This window comes from Cygnus atratus, chromosome 12 (assembly GCF_013377495.2).
Source record: "Cygnus atratus isolate AKBS03 ecotype Queensland, Australia chromosome 12, CAtr_DNAZoo_HiC_assembly, whole genome shotgun sequence".
NCBI classification, from domain to species: domain Eukaryota; kingdom Metazoa; phylum Chordata; class Aves; order Anseriformes; family Anatidae; genus Cygnus; species Cygnus atratus.
Window position 1 is genome coordinate 6,007,424 of NC_066373.1, and position 16,613 is coordinate 6,024,036.

Genomic DNA, 16,613 nt, shown 5'->3' on the forward strand with positions numbered 1-16,613 from the left:
AAAACCTTAAACATTGATTTGGTGTTTTACTGGAACCAATGGAAAGATTTAAAAAGAATGGTTACACGCTAAAAAGCTCCAGTAAAAATCCCTGAATTTGTGCTGAATAAATCCTCTCTCTCCTGGGAGCAAGCGAAGTGGGGAGGGCGACACAGTTATCAGCCTCTGTGGTCAGGTCCAGGCTGTGCGTTTGGCTTGGTGATGGGCAAAAGGATGTTTTTGTGTGTGCACGAAGGAGCATGCCAAGAAGCAATGGGCAGCACCGGTGCTGCTCTGGATGGGAGCATGTGGTGATTTAGAGGGAGCCGAGCTCTTGCTGCTATGCAGAGCTGGTCCTCCCCTTGCCCCTCTGGTCCTGGCGGTGCCCGCCCGAGGGCATCGCCGTCCCCCGGTGCTGCTGGCATCTCCCCCAGCCGCGGGGCAGGGGACCAAGGGTATCCCACCAGAACTGGGACACTTGGCAATCCTCGTTCTTGTGCAGACTGTGTGAAATGCACACCATTCCCCAGAGCTTACAGGCACAGTTACAAATGAAGTAAAGATGGCAGGAATGACATTCCCTTGCTAATTATAGTGTGTTCCCATCTGTATATTTGGTGTTATGTCACCAACTCCAGCCTGCTTTTTTTCTAGCAGGGAAATACTGCTGCGGGTCGAAGCTCAGCACAAAAGGCTCCAGACCTCTAGTAATGTTATATTTACCTTGTTAATGAGGATGAAACATTCACCACCCTATTTTTAAGAGGTATTGGTTGGAAATCTGAGAGTGAGTTGGCTAAGGCTTTTTGGATAGCTCAACAGTCCACATTTAAAAAGCACTTGGGTGTGGATAAACCTCACAGAGTACAGTGGCTGCACATTTCATTGAACCCTGCTGGCTCCATGTGTGGTGGTGAAACTGTGAGCCTGGATCTGTCCCTCCCTTGTGGAGAAGGTGGGAAAGCAGCTATCCCTCACCACTGATCCTCCTCTCTTCTGTAGGCTTTTTGGGGCAGTAGATAATCTGGGAAGGGTTTGGTGAGCTGTAGAGTTTGTGCATCATCCTCCAGCCATTCCCCCAGAAAATACAAGACCAGAACCCACCCTTCTGGAGCACCCTGTGGGGTGTCTCTATTGAATCCTCTTGAGACTCTCACGACTCCTCCTCAAAGCCCAGACACAGTCCTGGAGTACACATCCCTGTGTCTGCTGGTGGCATTTCCTGGCTCAAGGTATATTTTTGTTATTTAAGACCTTAAATTTGCTAATTTAAGGTGTCACCTGCCAGTGCAGAAAGACCCTCTGGAGGATCCCACAGGGCACTTTGCTCTTGAACGTCGTACTTGTGAGCTGCACTGGTGAGCCTTGTGCTGGATAATATAGGGCTGAGATTTTTAATTAGGGTAGAGATGGGAGCCTCCAAATCTCATATGATTAGAGAGTTCTCATAACTTTTACATTTATTATAAAGTCCAATTAGCATATTTCTTACTTTAATGTCTGTATTGCCCTGTAAGGTGTTGGAAATCCAAAAGTGAGAGAAGTTTGCTAAAACTTGAAAGCCAAGAAGTGAAATTAGACCAGAAACAGAAGTGAAAATGGACATTCCTAAATTAATCCACCAATGTGGCTAAAACCAAACATAGACAAAACAACAAAAACAACAACAGCAGGAATGATGACAAGGAAACTAAAATCCAAAACCTATCCACCTTCCTGATTGTAACTGAAGCAGGAGGAAAATAAAATAAATAATGTCATACAGTTTTGAGCCATGCCAAGTGCAGGCTCACGTGAGAAGGCAGAAGGACCTTACAAGGAGCGTCTCTCAGGACTTGCACCTGGATCTGTCCCCAGGGCATAAAGTCTCTGTGCCTGGTGCAATAGAGCCACACTGCAGGGGTGCTCAGTGGGGCTTGTGTGTCAGTTGTTGAATGGTTTTAGGGGTAAGGAGCTGAAGCACGAAGGCCTCAGCGTCTGTTGAAGTCAAGGAGGATTTGTACCAGCAGAAATAGGCTTTGGTTTCTCGTCATGCAGGAAGCCGTTGGTGGAGTAGGAATTTAACAAGTTCACAACTTAACGAGTCCCAGCCTAGTGTCTGGACTACCAGAATAGATTTTTTTTCTCAAATACCCCCAAAACACAACTTGCTTTTGTCAAATTTCTGTATCTCTATACCCAGTGTCAGCCTCAGCTTAACAATGAAAGTAGTCCCAGAAAACTTCTCACAAATAAGCAACCTATTCTCCCTGTTATAAAAGCAACCTCCTACTGTCTTGTATATTAATTCTATGCCCACAGGGGACTGTAGAGGTTAAATCTTCTCTGCCTGGCATGGTAATTTTCATTGCTTTCATTTTTTGGAAATTTCTCCAAGTTTCTGACAGGCTTAGTGCAAGCTATGAAGGCTCCACCTCTTTCTTGGCCCTGTAACCCGTGAGCAGTTCAGCTGAGGCGAGGGGATTTGAGTATGATTTGGAAAAGTTGTGAGTATAAATAGAAAGGAATTTGAGATGTTTTTCCCCTCTGTAATTCAACACTCAAAAGCTTCCCCTTCCACCCAGCACATAAGGTGCTGTACCAAAACGGTGGAAAGAATTCATGGAGCTTCAGATCAAGGAAGTTCATAAGCCAGTAGGCTTCTCTCTTGCTTGCCCTTTTTTTTTTTTTTTTTTTTTTTTTTTTTTTTAATCTGATAATACCATCTCCCCTAGGGAAAAGCACAGCCAGAGCCTGTGTGGAGGATCTTACAGATTTTCACCAGATTCCCTTGTCAGGAACATTTCCTCGTCTTTGCCCCAGCTGGTCAGGGCAGCCCTCATGAGCCTGGAATGAGCACTCAGCCCAGGCTTTTCCTTTTCATTTTCCTCCGTTCTCTTCCTGGTAGCACTTACCACTAAAAACACACATTCAGTCTGCTCTGAGCTTGAACCTCAGCTTTCCTCCACCTTCCTCATCTGATGGGTGTACCAGGGCTGCAGCACATCTCAGCCCCAGCACCATCAAGCCCTGGGACAGGCATCCCGAGCTCAGAGGCTGAGGCTGGGCAGCATGGCTGTGAGGTGCCCTTTGGGTTCCTTTATTCTCCATTGTCATCTTCGCCTTCTTTTAATGTTTCTGCTTAAAACCCTACACACAAATACAATGTAAACCTTAAAGAACCTCACTTTCATAAATGTCAGCTCTTAGCAGTATCAGTGCAAACCCTCTGCAGCCCCTCTGGCTTCAGCACAGTGATGGGGCTCTGTTCCCAAAGACTGATTGAAAGAAAGTCAAACCAGCCCCCCATGCAGATCTCCAGTTGCACCTGACCCAGGCATAGATGAAGGGCAATCACAGACCATATTAGTGTGCTTTCATTGCCGGGCATTTGATGTATGGTTTCATTTCTGTCTCTGTTTCTTTGTGAACCATGATATTAGGGCATGCAGATTTACAAATCAGGCCCCTGCAATATTGTTTAAAGAACCCTCAATGATTTCTGTAAAAACCTGAGTAAGTATTTGTTATATTTAGAGGCAATTCTGCTCATTGTTGCTTCATACAAGTAAGCTTTTCACTGACCTAGATTTTGCTATTCCATTTTCCATTTGCTATTCCACATTACATTGCATGGAAGCAAAGCCTTTTGTCTTTTCGTGCTCTCTTGCACTTGCTATTTCGTCCACCGGCCAAAATCACACTCACTGGCCTGTGATGGCGCCACCAGCTTTGCTGTAAATGATTGTATCATTGAGGATCCTGGCTTCAAACTAGAACTAAAGGGCTGCTGTAGAATAACCCTTGGGCTGAACAGACCTGGAGGACTAGCCAGCAGCAGAAGAGCATGCAAAGGGAAAATGTTGACATGTTTTCCTGCAGTAGCAATTTGTGGAGAGAAAAGGAACGTGGGACAGAGTCAGAAACTGGATTTCTTTCAGTTGAAAGGATTTGTACTCTCCCTGGACATATATTACAAGTATCACTAAAGACACTAAACTGCACCGTGGTTTTAATTCTGCTCTCAGTTTTAACATGACATTAAAGAGATACCTGTATTGACAGGAAGAGTTGTAATGCTTTTGGGGAGTTATTATTATCGTATTACATAATGAGGGTGTTTATTGCTGTAGTGCCTTAGGGCCGAATTTATAAACATTGTGGACGGATTACATGAGTATTATGCTGCGCATAAGCATTTTGCTCCCTGCTCATGGTGAAATCCTGTGAACTGGACAATGTAAACAAATTAACATTATCAGGGAAAACTTGTTTTTTAAGTCAACTTTCCCTGAAGACTCTACTTGTCCAAAGGACACTTACCTTAATTCTACATCTCTTGTGTCTCCACCATGCTCAAAAATGATTTTACTCACACATATTAACCCAAAACAATTCCTTTAAAAAAAAAAAAGAGGCATGTTTAAAAATGCATTTGATCCGACTAGCTAGCATATTTTTAAACACGGCAGTGTTATGTTTAACAGCGTGTTAGCATATGTCACTCCACTCGTTCCCACAGAGCGCTGACAAGAGTGCCCTCACTGCTCAGCAGAGTCCATGGCAGGGACCAGTACCCCTGCTCCAGCGCCTCCAAATTCAGCACCCACTTTGCCCAGAGGAGCTGTGGATGCCCCATCCCTGGAGGTGTTCAAGGCCAGGCTGGATGGGGCTTTGGGCAACCTGGTCTGGTGGGAGGTGTCCCTGCCCATGGCAGGGTGTTAGAATTAGATTGGCTTTAAGGTCTCTTCCAGCCCAAGCCATTCTGGGATTCTGTGTTTCTATGGGTGGGGAAAGGGCAGAGGAGGTGGCTTAGCTGGGATGGAGCTGGAGAGGTTTTTGATGGTAGTGTTAGATCTGGACTGTGCTGCATTGAGTTAGCGGAGAGAATCGCGGAGGAGACAACAGACTGAGGCACACTGGGATGGGAAGCTGGGCATCTTCTGGCATGACCCTGCTGGGGAGGCTGAAAGAACCTCCTGGGCATTCACAGGGCTTTACGTTGCCATCCCCAAACCAGTGCTGGCAGGGCTGGTGTCCCAGTGTCCCGCTGCTGTGGCTCCGTGGTGGGGCACCCCTGTCAGACAGACCCAGACCTTCTGGGCTACCGCCTCCCCCGGAGAGCCTGGCAACCTGCCCTTTTCTCTTGGTGGTGAGCAAAGGCATGAATGACTCCCACGTGTTCTGGGGCAGTGTCAGCAGGATCAGTAGACATACCTAACATAGGCAGTGTCCCAAAATAGGTCCTGTGTCCTGCCAGCATCTTGCCCATGTCCTTAAGTTCCATGTCCTGGATGCAAACACCTGACACCCCCGCGGGACACCAGAGTCTTTCCATTCACTTCAGCAGGTTCACAATTTCATTCTGCACAACAGTCCCATCAGTTCTAAAGGGACTGTCCACTGGGCACAGTTGCACTCTGCGAGTCAGAAGCTGTGCTTTGTATTTTTAGCATTTACCTAATGGTCCTCAGGGGAAAGCATACATTTTTTCCTTGCTCCAAGGGCATGGTCGGACATGTTGCTCTGCCTGTAGCTGGTCAGGGTCAAGTTGTTACAGGCCCTGGACCATTTTGGCCAGGTGCTGCACCTCCCTGCATCCAGGGCTATGGACAGAGAGGCGGATGCTCAGCTAATTTCTCCCTGCGAGGACAGCTCCCAGCCCTTTGCATGCAAACCATGAAGGAGCCCATCAAAACGAGCAGCTGGGGTGATGTGCTCCCTCCCTGGTGTGGGCTGAGGCACAATTTCACCCTGTGGGCTCAGAGAGAAGGCTTTGCTGCTGAATATAATTAACAGCATCTGAATTTGGTGCAGTGGGATCTAAAGCATCCCTGACAGAGTGGGGTGATTGGCATTAGATCTTTTGATTTCTCCAGAGGCGTCATAATATTTTAAACTTATTATTAATTACAAATGTATTAATCTCTGAATAGTATTAACAGTATTTCCAAATATTATAATTTCATCCTATCTGAACCCACTGGGAAAAAAAGTCGCTTTGGATGAACTGAACAACTTTATAGACAGTGTGCTTTATAACCAGATGGATTTTCCCCAGTTAGTCCCATTTCTGTCTAATACTGGGGGAAGATTAAAGATACTGAATCAATGGCTGTAAAAGCTCGCATTAAAATTTTGCAGTAAATGAGAAGAGGAAAATTTCCTTAGAGGCATAAATTGTAGCAACTGGAATGCATGCAACTTATTTTTAGTATTATACTGACAGTCACCCTTGAAAGTCTTTTTTTTCCAAAATGTTTTCTTTTCTCGGATAGAAAAAAAAGAAAAATAAAATGACCTCTAATATTTTGAAATATAGAACTAATTACAGTAGGGAGTGATCCTGATCCCACTGAAGTCAACTGCGGCATTCTTTATGACATTGCAGGATTGTGCTGCTATTAAGAAATAATAAGGAAATGAGATACTTTAAAGAGAGGGTTTTAAAATGAACTGGCTCTGTTGCCCCTTTTGTAAAAATACCTTAGAGCCACTTTTATCAAGTCAAAACGTTCATTGAAAAGAGAGAAATTAAAAGACGCCGCTCATGGAGCCTGGCAAAACATGAAGTTCGCAATAAATATCTCCCGAATCCAATTATAACATTCAAATCAAGGAGAAAAAAAAATCATGAAATATAATGAAAGCTTTCTTTCTACTGAAAAAGTATACTTCATGTGTCCAGACCTAAGGGAATTTCCAAGTCAGCATTACAGTGGGGAAAAAATGTAATGTAAATGAGAGTGAAATAATCAAATTTTTCTGGTGGAAATAAGTGCGGCTGTTTGATGTAATTTTGACACACAGCATAATTTCAGCATCAACACTGAAGTTTAAAGGATCAGTGTGTCTTCATGAGATTTATATACAGAAAAGCCGTTCAACGGGAAAATCTAAATCAGACTTCAGTATGCATATTGGGCCCCACTAAGATTGAAAGCCTTGCATTATATTAGTTGCAAATAGAAAGATAGAGATGACCCTTTTTCAGTAATTTCTAGGCACCCTTTCCACTTGAAAATCCAGCATGATTACAGTATATAAATCACAAGAAATGTGTGAATGTTTTCGTGCTCACAAAATCAAACATTTGTTTTATGCCTCTAACTCCAGCTAAACCATTTACAAATGCACACGGTTTTCTGCAGTGAGTTACACAAGGCTCATGTGCCCATGTTTATTGCAGATGTCATTTTTAATATCACAGGGATATATTCCAAACAATTAAAACAATTAAAGCAGGGCATGTCTTTGGCATTTTACTAAATCTTGTAACCTGCATGAAATACATTTGTAAATTTGGGTTCATTTCCAAATCAAGACAGATTCACACACCCTCACAGCCAGACCCAGCACGAGAACCAACAATTAAATGAAGCCTGAGATCCAGTCCAAAGGAGGCATATACTCAATTTAATTTTTAAATACCTTAATTAATAGTTTCAGTTAAAGCAAAGAAGTGAAAATGGATCAAACTATGTAAACATTGGTTAGAAAAATACACTCTCCAGCCAAAGCAGTGGAGAAGTGCTTTTAAGAAGAATGGTCTTTTAATTTAATTTAAACCTGGTTTTCTAACTTCGGTGAAAGCCCAATTCAGACAAGGCTCGAGCCTCTTTTACGCCACATAGAATTACTGAGATTTGCTGAGAATTTATTTATCCAAGGCTGTGTTTCACTCTGCAGTCATCATTTTCTCTCTGCTGTCAGCGTGTTGTTACCTTTCGGCAGCTCAGAATTCACTGAGAGCCTCAGTATGTTTTGAAGCTGAGTTTAATCGCCAATGGGAGCTGTACGAATGCTACAAAACATTGTTCACAAATATTTACCGGAATTTTGAAATGAATTGGGGTAGACTCCACTATTGCACTTCTCATGTTTGCTTTCTGCAAACATTCAGGTTCAAGTTCTTATTGACACGGCTGTGATGGATGGAAACCCTTACATAAGTCCCAAGGCCAGGAGCGTGCTTTGATGCCGGAGCAATCGGGGAGGAGAAACACCACCACGTGCCTTATCCGGCCAGTGAGCGATCACAAGCAGCCCTCAAATAGTGGAAGGAAACAATTCCTGATTTGTTGGTAGTTCCTGAGTTCCAGAGGGGCAAAACGACAAAATTCAGAAAACTTGCCTCTTTGTTCCGGAGAATGTCTATATACAGAGAACAGGGCTTTCCTTCCTCAAAAAGTATTCTTAGCAAAATTTTTGTTGGTTCTTAAGCCTAAGCTTAAATGAAACAAGAGTAAAACCATTTGAAAGAGGTTGAGAATGTCATTTTTAAGAAAGCTTTTATTTATTGTGCAGTATATTTATGCAATTATATAAACTGCAGTTTGAAGTTCCTGCTTCAGTGAGGACAGTGAACTGGCTGCAAATATCCTGCTTTACAGTTAACTTCCAAGATCTTAACTGTTTGGTTAAAATGGCTGAACCTTTACCTTTGCTGTTGTTCTTTCTTGGTTTGCTTTAATCTGATTATGTTAATAAAAAAGTAGAACAATGAAGAAAAATTGTAGGTGAGGAATATGGATATGGGGTCACATTACGTGTTACCATGCAGCGCTTTAGGAAGTTGTCTCTGACATCCACTCCATCGGCACTTCTTACTGGTATGATAAACTTTGTGAGTTTGTGCCTAAATTTTGGCCTAGTTGTATCACATGAAGTCAGGTTTTGGGGAGGAAATCCACTGTTGGTGTCTTTTTGTGGAGTTCATGACTGGTCACTGTGACACTGGTCATTGTTCCATCCTCCCTGATGCTACCATTTAAAGGCCAACATGCTCTGTGGAATGAAAACCAGGTGGGTCTTCTCACCACCTGCAGAACATCTGCAGAAACCACGAAATATATAAAAATTTTTACAATGAAAAACATTTTTTTTCTGATAATATTCAGGGAAACCAAACAGCCATCCTTTATGTCAGAGCTGGAACTAGCTAGCTAGCTAGATAAGATAGTTATTTAGCTAGCTAGTTAGTTAGTTAGAGGCCCCTTTTCAGCAAGGTTTAAGGAACCGAGATGTGGTGTGGCAGGGGAATTTGGGTAGTCGTTGTGCTCCTTGTAGTGTATTGATGTGTATTGATTGTGATGCTCAGGAAACTCTAATGCTATGGAAGTCAAAGGTGACTCTCACTGACTGCAGCAGAGCTAGCATTTCTCTTTATATCCTCTTCAGACCATAACTATCTTTCACTGTTGTTAGTATATTCAGAAGAGATGCAAAAACACAATGGGAGATTACATCCTTTTCTTGGGAAACAAGCAAACATTTTGGGTTGTAGAAGGGCCCAGATGAACTGGTCTTCTGCAGCTTGTCCGTGAAGTTAGACATGTCAAAGGGCTCTGTGCTAGGCAAAAGGAAGATGTAGGAGAGGATTTTATAAATTGCAGTTGGGCAATTAATGTTAACCATCAATATCAGAATGGCTTAGATTGCATGATTAACTAGTAAGAGTTTTGAGCTAGCTGGTAATTTTAGATTAAATAGCCAGGCAGCCAGTGACTTGAATATTGATGAATATCCTGTGTTTTATTAATATGCATTCTCTATAAATTAGAGGCTTAGTACACAAAGAAGAAACCTAATGCTCTTGCTATTTTTCATTGCCACAGGTAGAGCTGAATAATTCATAGCAATTAATTTATTTCACTGATTTAGCCTTTTTGTGTGCAGGGGGAGGGGGTGAGCACAAGTAGTCTGCAGGTAATTTTTTTCACATTTATTTATTATAAATAACTCACCAAATATATTTATATTAAATTGAAGAAAATGGGAGGAACTTGGGCAGAACTGTAAGCAATCCACCAGTCATTACAAGAAACCAAATGAATTTTAAAATGCAAAAAAACACAGCTAATTGCAAATACCACCCAGTAAGGATCAGACTCCTGTTGATCTGTATTGATTGGTGCAATACTGGTTGCATTACATGTTTCTGCTCCTCATTTGATTGATTGTAATTCTTTAGGACTGAGATTTTCTTACAAATATGTTTATATGTGCAGAATTTTCCATCTGTAACTAGTCACTAACACATTTTAAATGGAATGAGTAAAATGCTGCTCCTTTTGAAAGCAAGGGAAGCTTTACCATTAACTTTGGAAGATCTAGGATTTCACGTCCTGATGAAAATGTTCCTGAAAATCCCTTTTGTGCAAATAGAGCAATAACACATCCAACACAAATTACATTTGGTATTTACACAAAGCTTTACAATATCCAAAGACATTTATTTATTTATTTATTTATTTTGGGCAGGGGTGATGGTGCAGCTCTAAGTCTGAAATGTGAAATGTTGCAGCACAGAGATCGTTTGCCAAGCCTGCGACTCAGTGTGGCTGCACCCATGTTTCAGTATCACACCATCATACCAGAGCTGGTAATATCCAGAAACACATGAGGAGGAGGAGGAGGAGGCTGTATGATTGCTGCCTCTCCCTTTTGCTGGTTCTTACAACACACTGTACAACAGTGAGAGTTGCATAGTGTGCAATAAATCACTGCCTCATTACACTCCTTCTGTAGGTTTGTTTAGGGCACCTGCTCTAGCACCAGCTCCAGAGGATTATTTGTTCTTCCCAGAAATTCCCCTCAGATATATACTTCTGTTTCGATTTGCAGAGAAAAAAAATATCTCCATGTCTTATTTTCACAATAATTTCTTAATGCACATAGCAATTTACATTACAGAACCACCTAAGAAAATAATTCAGGCAATGTCTGGAGATACTTTTAATCTGTAGGTAGATGATTTTGTCAAGAGGAGGCAAGAGGTTAAAGAAGGTTTTCATGTTTTTGTGACTTGCCAGCCTGAAGTATTAGCAAATGAAACAGGCAGTCTTCCTTCACTCCTTTCTTCCTTCTTCTCTTCTTGACTGCCTGTCTTTTCCTCTCTTTCCCTTCTTTCTCTCTTCTGTACACAGAATCTTCTGAGCCCTTGACTAACCAGATTTTGGTGAATTTTTCTCATCTGTAAAGGAAACCTAAGTATCTCCATTAAAAATAGTGTGAGGTCCTCATTCACTTCATATGCCTTTAGCTAACCCTAATCTACCACTTGTGCAGGAAAGCACCAGCCTGATAGAACAAGGATTGTTGACACCTGGTTTTGATTTAAGCAAACACTCTTAAGAAAAAAAAAAAAAATGTGTTCATTAGTTGTCCTAATTTACTGACAAAAAGCAGTATTCATCTTTGCTGATTTTGATAAAGCACTATTTATTTAGCATTGCACAAAACAATGCTGAAATAGTCCAGATTGTACCTGCAATGAATTTGAACGGCTGGAGCTGAGACTTTAGAAAGCAGGTGTGTACGCTGCAGTGAGGTTGGGTTTTGCTGCAGTGTGACAATGTGATCTAGGATCTGATCCAGACTCCTTGGAAATCAATGAAAATTCTACCCTTGACTTTAGTGGGCTTTGGATCCAGTTCCAGTTGTGGCAATAAAATGGCTCTAATTGTAGGGGAAGAATATTCTGGCTTAAAAGATTCAGCATTTTGAATTGATAGTTTTGTTTGTTGACTTCATCTGAATGTTTTTCACACGTGCCTTGCTCAGGTGTCCTCTCCTAGTCAGTGGTCCCTTGAAATGTGATAGATTTCTGTTTTGTGACCACGGTGAAATTTTGTAGATATTCTGATGTGAAATTCAAAATCATTTAAAGTTTGCTCAAAATGTGACGTGTCTTCGCAAAGAGCTCCCTGAACTCTTTGAACCTTTCAGCAAAATTGGATGTGTTCAAAGGCATAATGAAACACAAAACTAAGTTGGTTTTGTGTAATCTGGGGTTTCATTTTGCATACTTGTGCTTCACTGAATCTCAGAGACCTAGATATAATTTTTATTTGGTCTTAAACTCTTACAAAGGACTTAGGAATAGAAGATGTGCTGAAGGCAGGACCAGAAAAGACTTTTCCCAACACTCTCTGCAACTTGAGCCCCCCATAAACATTTAGGACTCAGCAAGAATTGTACCCAACTCTATTAGAAAGTGGTACAATTGTGACCTTCTACATTGCTTAAAGAAGTCACATTGATTGACTTTGAAGGGAGCCACATCCACCCTTCTTCTGCCAAAAAGGCAGTGGCTGCAATGTGAAGCCTCAGGAGTGGGGCTTTGTTCCTCCAAGTACATGGAAAACATCCAAGGGTAACTGGATAATGCAGATAATGGGATAGGGTTTTTACCCTCCTCTCCCTCAAATACCATATAGCTAGGTATTAGGTGTCCAGAATCATGCCTTAGAAGACTTTTCTCTGACAGCAATTTAAAAGATGAAATAGCTAAGGAAATGAGCTTTTTTTATAGGTTACATAGGATTTTCAGTGGTTGAGAGTGTCAAAAAGGACTGGTAATTTCGACTCTGTAGGGAGCTTGGATGGGGAGAGGGGGATGACTCTGCAAAGACTGGCATGAAGAGCCCAGTGGAAGGGATGGTGTTGAGGGGAGAGAATGTTATCCCTCTGGCAGACCCACCCCTGATGATTTTGCATGCTATCACTTTGGTGTGTCTTGTTTGAGAGACGTTAAAAAGACACAATTTTCCAAAGATACACAATATCTTAACAATATCTGGCATCTTTAAAGCACCTTGGGTTGGCACTGAGAAATACTGGCACCAAAATTGCCACTTTTGAAAATCTAGGGCATTGAACCTGATATGAACTATCAGAAACCAGAGACAAGGAAGCATTTATGTTGGTGGATGTGTCGTGGCTTGAAAACTACAAATCAAAATAATTCACCCTTTTATGTGTAAATCTCTTTATCTTTGATATAGGAATTGAAAAGCTGTCTAGCTTCCTTGTAGCTTCCGTAAGTAAGCAGCATGCTACTGTACCCTCCAGAATGCTATTTAAGCATTATTTAAAGTGCATACTTGTTAAGGTTAAGAAAGCTCATCTGTATGCTAAAACTGAACTGACCGAACCTTACACCTAAAGCCAGCAAACAAGGAGGTCTTGAGTTCCACCATTCCCTCCTGACAAGGGTACAGTGTGACAAATGGTGAAGCACCAGAAGATCAAAGCTCTTTTTCAGTGAGAGCAATAAATTTGGAGACAGAAAGCCACCAAGTCCTGGTGTGGGTGTCTGCTGCTTGAGAGCAGTCTTCCTCGAAGCTGATGCTGCCAGCCCGTTGTAAAGGGATGGGGCAGAAACTGCAAGCTGGCAAGAATAGCATCAGGAAATTTTGGTTCTGCATGGTGAAAAGAAACTTTTCCATGCACACATGGAAGGACAATGTGATGTGTTTTGCTCATATTCCAGAGTCACTTGCTTCTGTCTGAGGGCCTTAATCCAGATCCTGTTGAAGTCAATAGCTGTCCTGTCTTTCTGAAGGATTATGCCCCTAAATAGCTACTTTAGGAAGTGTACTTTGCTTGGTGATAACACAAAGCAGAGGGTGGATGATTAACACCAATTAGGGTTATTTACGAGAACTTTGAAAACAATAGTCCATAAATCATTTGTCTTATCAACTGTAGTTCCTCCTGTGTAATTTGGTCATCAGTGGGCAAACTGTGGGTTTCAGTGTTCTTTAAGTAGAGCTCCAGCTGATGTTAGCTGCATATTGTGGAACTGTTGAAGGTACAATATGAACTCATAAAATAGCAGTGTTCAAAAACCCTTCTGGTAGCGTTCAGCATATTTATTTTATTAATCCCCTACAGTTTTTCCCCAGATATTTTAATGTATTCAGGGTTACTGGCAGTAGCGTTCCTCTCTTGCTTACACACAAGCGGTGTCTGTAGTAGCATTTGGTTTGAAGCAATAGTGTGGTATTGCAGTAATCCCCTGGGACACTAGTCCAGCTTCAGAGCAGCTTCGGTGCAAACAGAGGAGACTCAACAGGGAGCTCTCTTCAAAATCAAATCAGAATTTGGTGGGACATTCAGCTCTGATCCAAAGGGTGAGCCACACCACCATGAAGTTCTCCGGGCTGTATGTAACACTGCTTTGCAAGAGAAAGGCTGTCAAACCACTCAGAGCTCCCATGCCAACCCGGAGTGGAGCTTGTGCTACACAGAGGATCAAATGCTTTATGTGATGCTCTTTTTATTGGTGTCTGGCAGTTCTTGCAGCTGCTGCTTCTCCTTCTTCCACCAAGACTTCTCCTGGCTCATTATCCTTTCTGTTTATTAACTATACCATCCTCTATAGCTGTTCCTTCTTGTTGCTCTCCTTTCTTCTACATTATCACCTTTTGTGATCCCTTTTCCAATTTCCAACCTTAGTCTCCCAGAAGACCTGGAGTGGTGACGTCTGGACCCAGAGGAGATCACACTGCTTATAAATCTGCACCATGAGGAGGCCAAAAGTTTCTTCAGCAGCAGGAGGTAAGCCAGGACTGCTGGTGGGTATGAGGACCAGAGAGCAATGCCACGTATGTTCACGAAGAAGAAGGTGGCGTTCTTGAGGACAGAGACTTTGGGGCAGCATCACAGTCCTCCACTGGAAGCTTGAAGAGATCTTCAGGTGGGAACACACCACCCAGCCGGCTGCTTGTTGGGTTTAGCCCATGGACCTCTGGGGTTTGCACGCCAGAGACTGAAACCTCTTGACTTTTCCTAAATTCCCTCTTTGTGGACTTCTGATGTGATAGGAATGGCACCAAAAATTCGATGTATCTGCTTTGCCATAACTTTTTCAGCCTGCTAACTTTCCCAGGACTGCATTCCATTCAAATTACTAGAACTTAATTACATGAGGTTTAATTTCAGTTGCTTGGCCAGCTTTAAAAATATATATTCAAATTTGAACCACAAGGGCAGAATTTGGGGAGCCTCTTTGTCCTTTCACTTTGTGTTAGTGTAAATGAAGAAACTATGCCTGTGAATCCCTGCTTTATTACACCTATCCCAAGTCAGTCCCGCTTCTGGTGAGACTTCCCAGACTCTCAGCAATGTAAGGAGGGGCATGAACTACCCCTTATGCTATATGCTTTTGAAACTGTGCAAACAAAAGATATTTGTCTCCTGCTTACACATTTTCTTGTAAATAAAACATGTTGAGACCAGATATGGAGTTACACTGACTTTACACCACATAAGAATTTGTATTGTCATTTTACATAGAAATGCTGTGCTGTCTGTATGTGTGTTGAGTAGATCGTGCAGTGTTTAATTACAACACAAAAGAACAGGGAGGGAGAACTGAAGGAAGGGCATGAAGGAGAGAGAAGGCAAAAAGACGCAGAAGTAATGGTGGAGTTGGAGGATAATACTGGTTATCAGAGCATTACCTGAGAATTCCTATGATTACAGCTTATTATCTCTCTGACCTCTCCTTTTCATTATCATCTGCTGCTCAGGTGATCAATAATAAAAGGCCTCCCAATTTCATTGCATTTGCTTGCTTTCTCTAGAAGCTTTTGCATCAGTTTGCTTCCCCTCCTAAGATCTTATTTCTGCTAGGGCACTAAGACTTTACTTTTCCGCTGGGGTTGACTTGTTCTTCTGGTATATCTATGTCATTTAGCTAGCAAGAGTCCCACAGCAATTCATCGAGTAACACTTCCATCTATCACACTGGGATGATCAAGAATACATTGCAGCTGATGTGCAAACACTGATGTATATCTGGAGTTGGGGATCCAACTCAGGAGATAAAAAAAACCCTCCAAAGAGCCAACAAAGGAGTTGTGTTTTTATTTTTTTTTAAGCACCCCAACCAGCCAGTGGATTATCCTTAATGCATTGGCAGCATGCCCCTTCCTTCCACTGCAGAATTACTACCCTGGCTTTGCAGCCTTATTTTTGTTTTATTTATTTTTTTGGTGCTACAGCATGCAGAAGAAATAAATTGCAAGACTGCACCTCTGTTTCTAGAGTGACCGTGCAGGAGACAGCTCCTTGCAGGGGCTGCTGCTGTTTCTAGGAGCAACCTGTCCTGTCTTCAAGGTCTGAGGGTTCAGTTTCTTCTGTGTAAGAGAGGAGAGGAAATGACCTTCACCCAGCTGAGCAAGGAACAACAGGAAACCCTCGTGGTTCGAAGCTCCGGCCATTTCCCACCCCCAAGAATCCGGCACTCAGGGATGGTTTTGACAGACTGTCAAGGTTTAGCTGCTACAAATATATTAGCAAAGTACGTTGATGATTCATGGCAAAGTGGTGCACACTGATTTAAGTGATGGGCTGGTCATTCTGTAATGGATTTGAAAATTCCCGATCAGATTGTACTTAGTTTTATCAAGCAGGAAGCTGGCAGGCTGTGTTTTAATCAACCGATAGCATCTCTTGGCAAACTGGCATCCAGCTAGTGAACTGGTGAACTTTGAGAGTACTTCCCAAAGACCAGTTGGCTGAGCAGCAGACAGCAACCTCCACTTAGATCTTCCAGGTTTACCTCCTTGTTTTTTTGTTGAGCCAGTTTCTTTCCCAGGTGACAATTCCATCTGGAAGTGCAGAACGATGCAGCATGTACAGATCTTTTGCTGCTCTTTTGCCAGTTTTGGAGGGGAAACGAAATGAGGCACAATACATTTGCTCAGTCTTCCAGGAACATATGTGAAAACAACCTCCTGGATTTAGCACAAAATCCCAGAAGCGTGCAAATTCAAAGATTCGACGTTGGCACATGTTTTTGAGTGCTCCCTTTCCATAAGTGCTGTAAATCTATGACACAGGGCCACACCAGGTGAGACACA

General features: G+C 42.3%; 1 protein-coding gene across 3 annotated transcripts in view; it reads left to right on the top strand.

Moving 5' to 3' along the window:
• MAF (MAF bZIP transcription factor) overlaps positions 1-14,978 on the top strand; it is a 60,584-nt gene extending 45,606 nt beyond the window's left edge. For 2 of the 3 annotated variants that reach the window (XR_004778164.2, XM_035543662.2), the window contains one exon: positions 14,203-14,978. The gene's annotated coding sequence lies outside the window, so the exon portion shown is untranslated. Of the gene's footprint in view, positions 1-14,200 lie in introns of all 3 variants that reach the window. The other variant, XM_050713255.1, reaches the window with a different exon arrangement.
• The last annotated feature ends 1,635 nt before the right edge of the window (positions 14,979-16,613 follow it).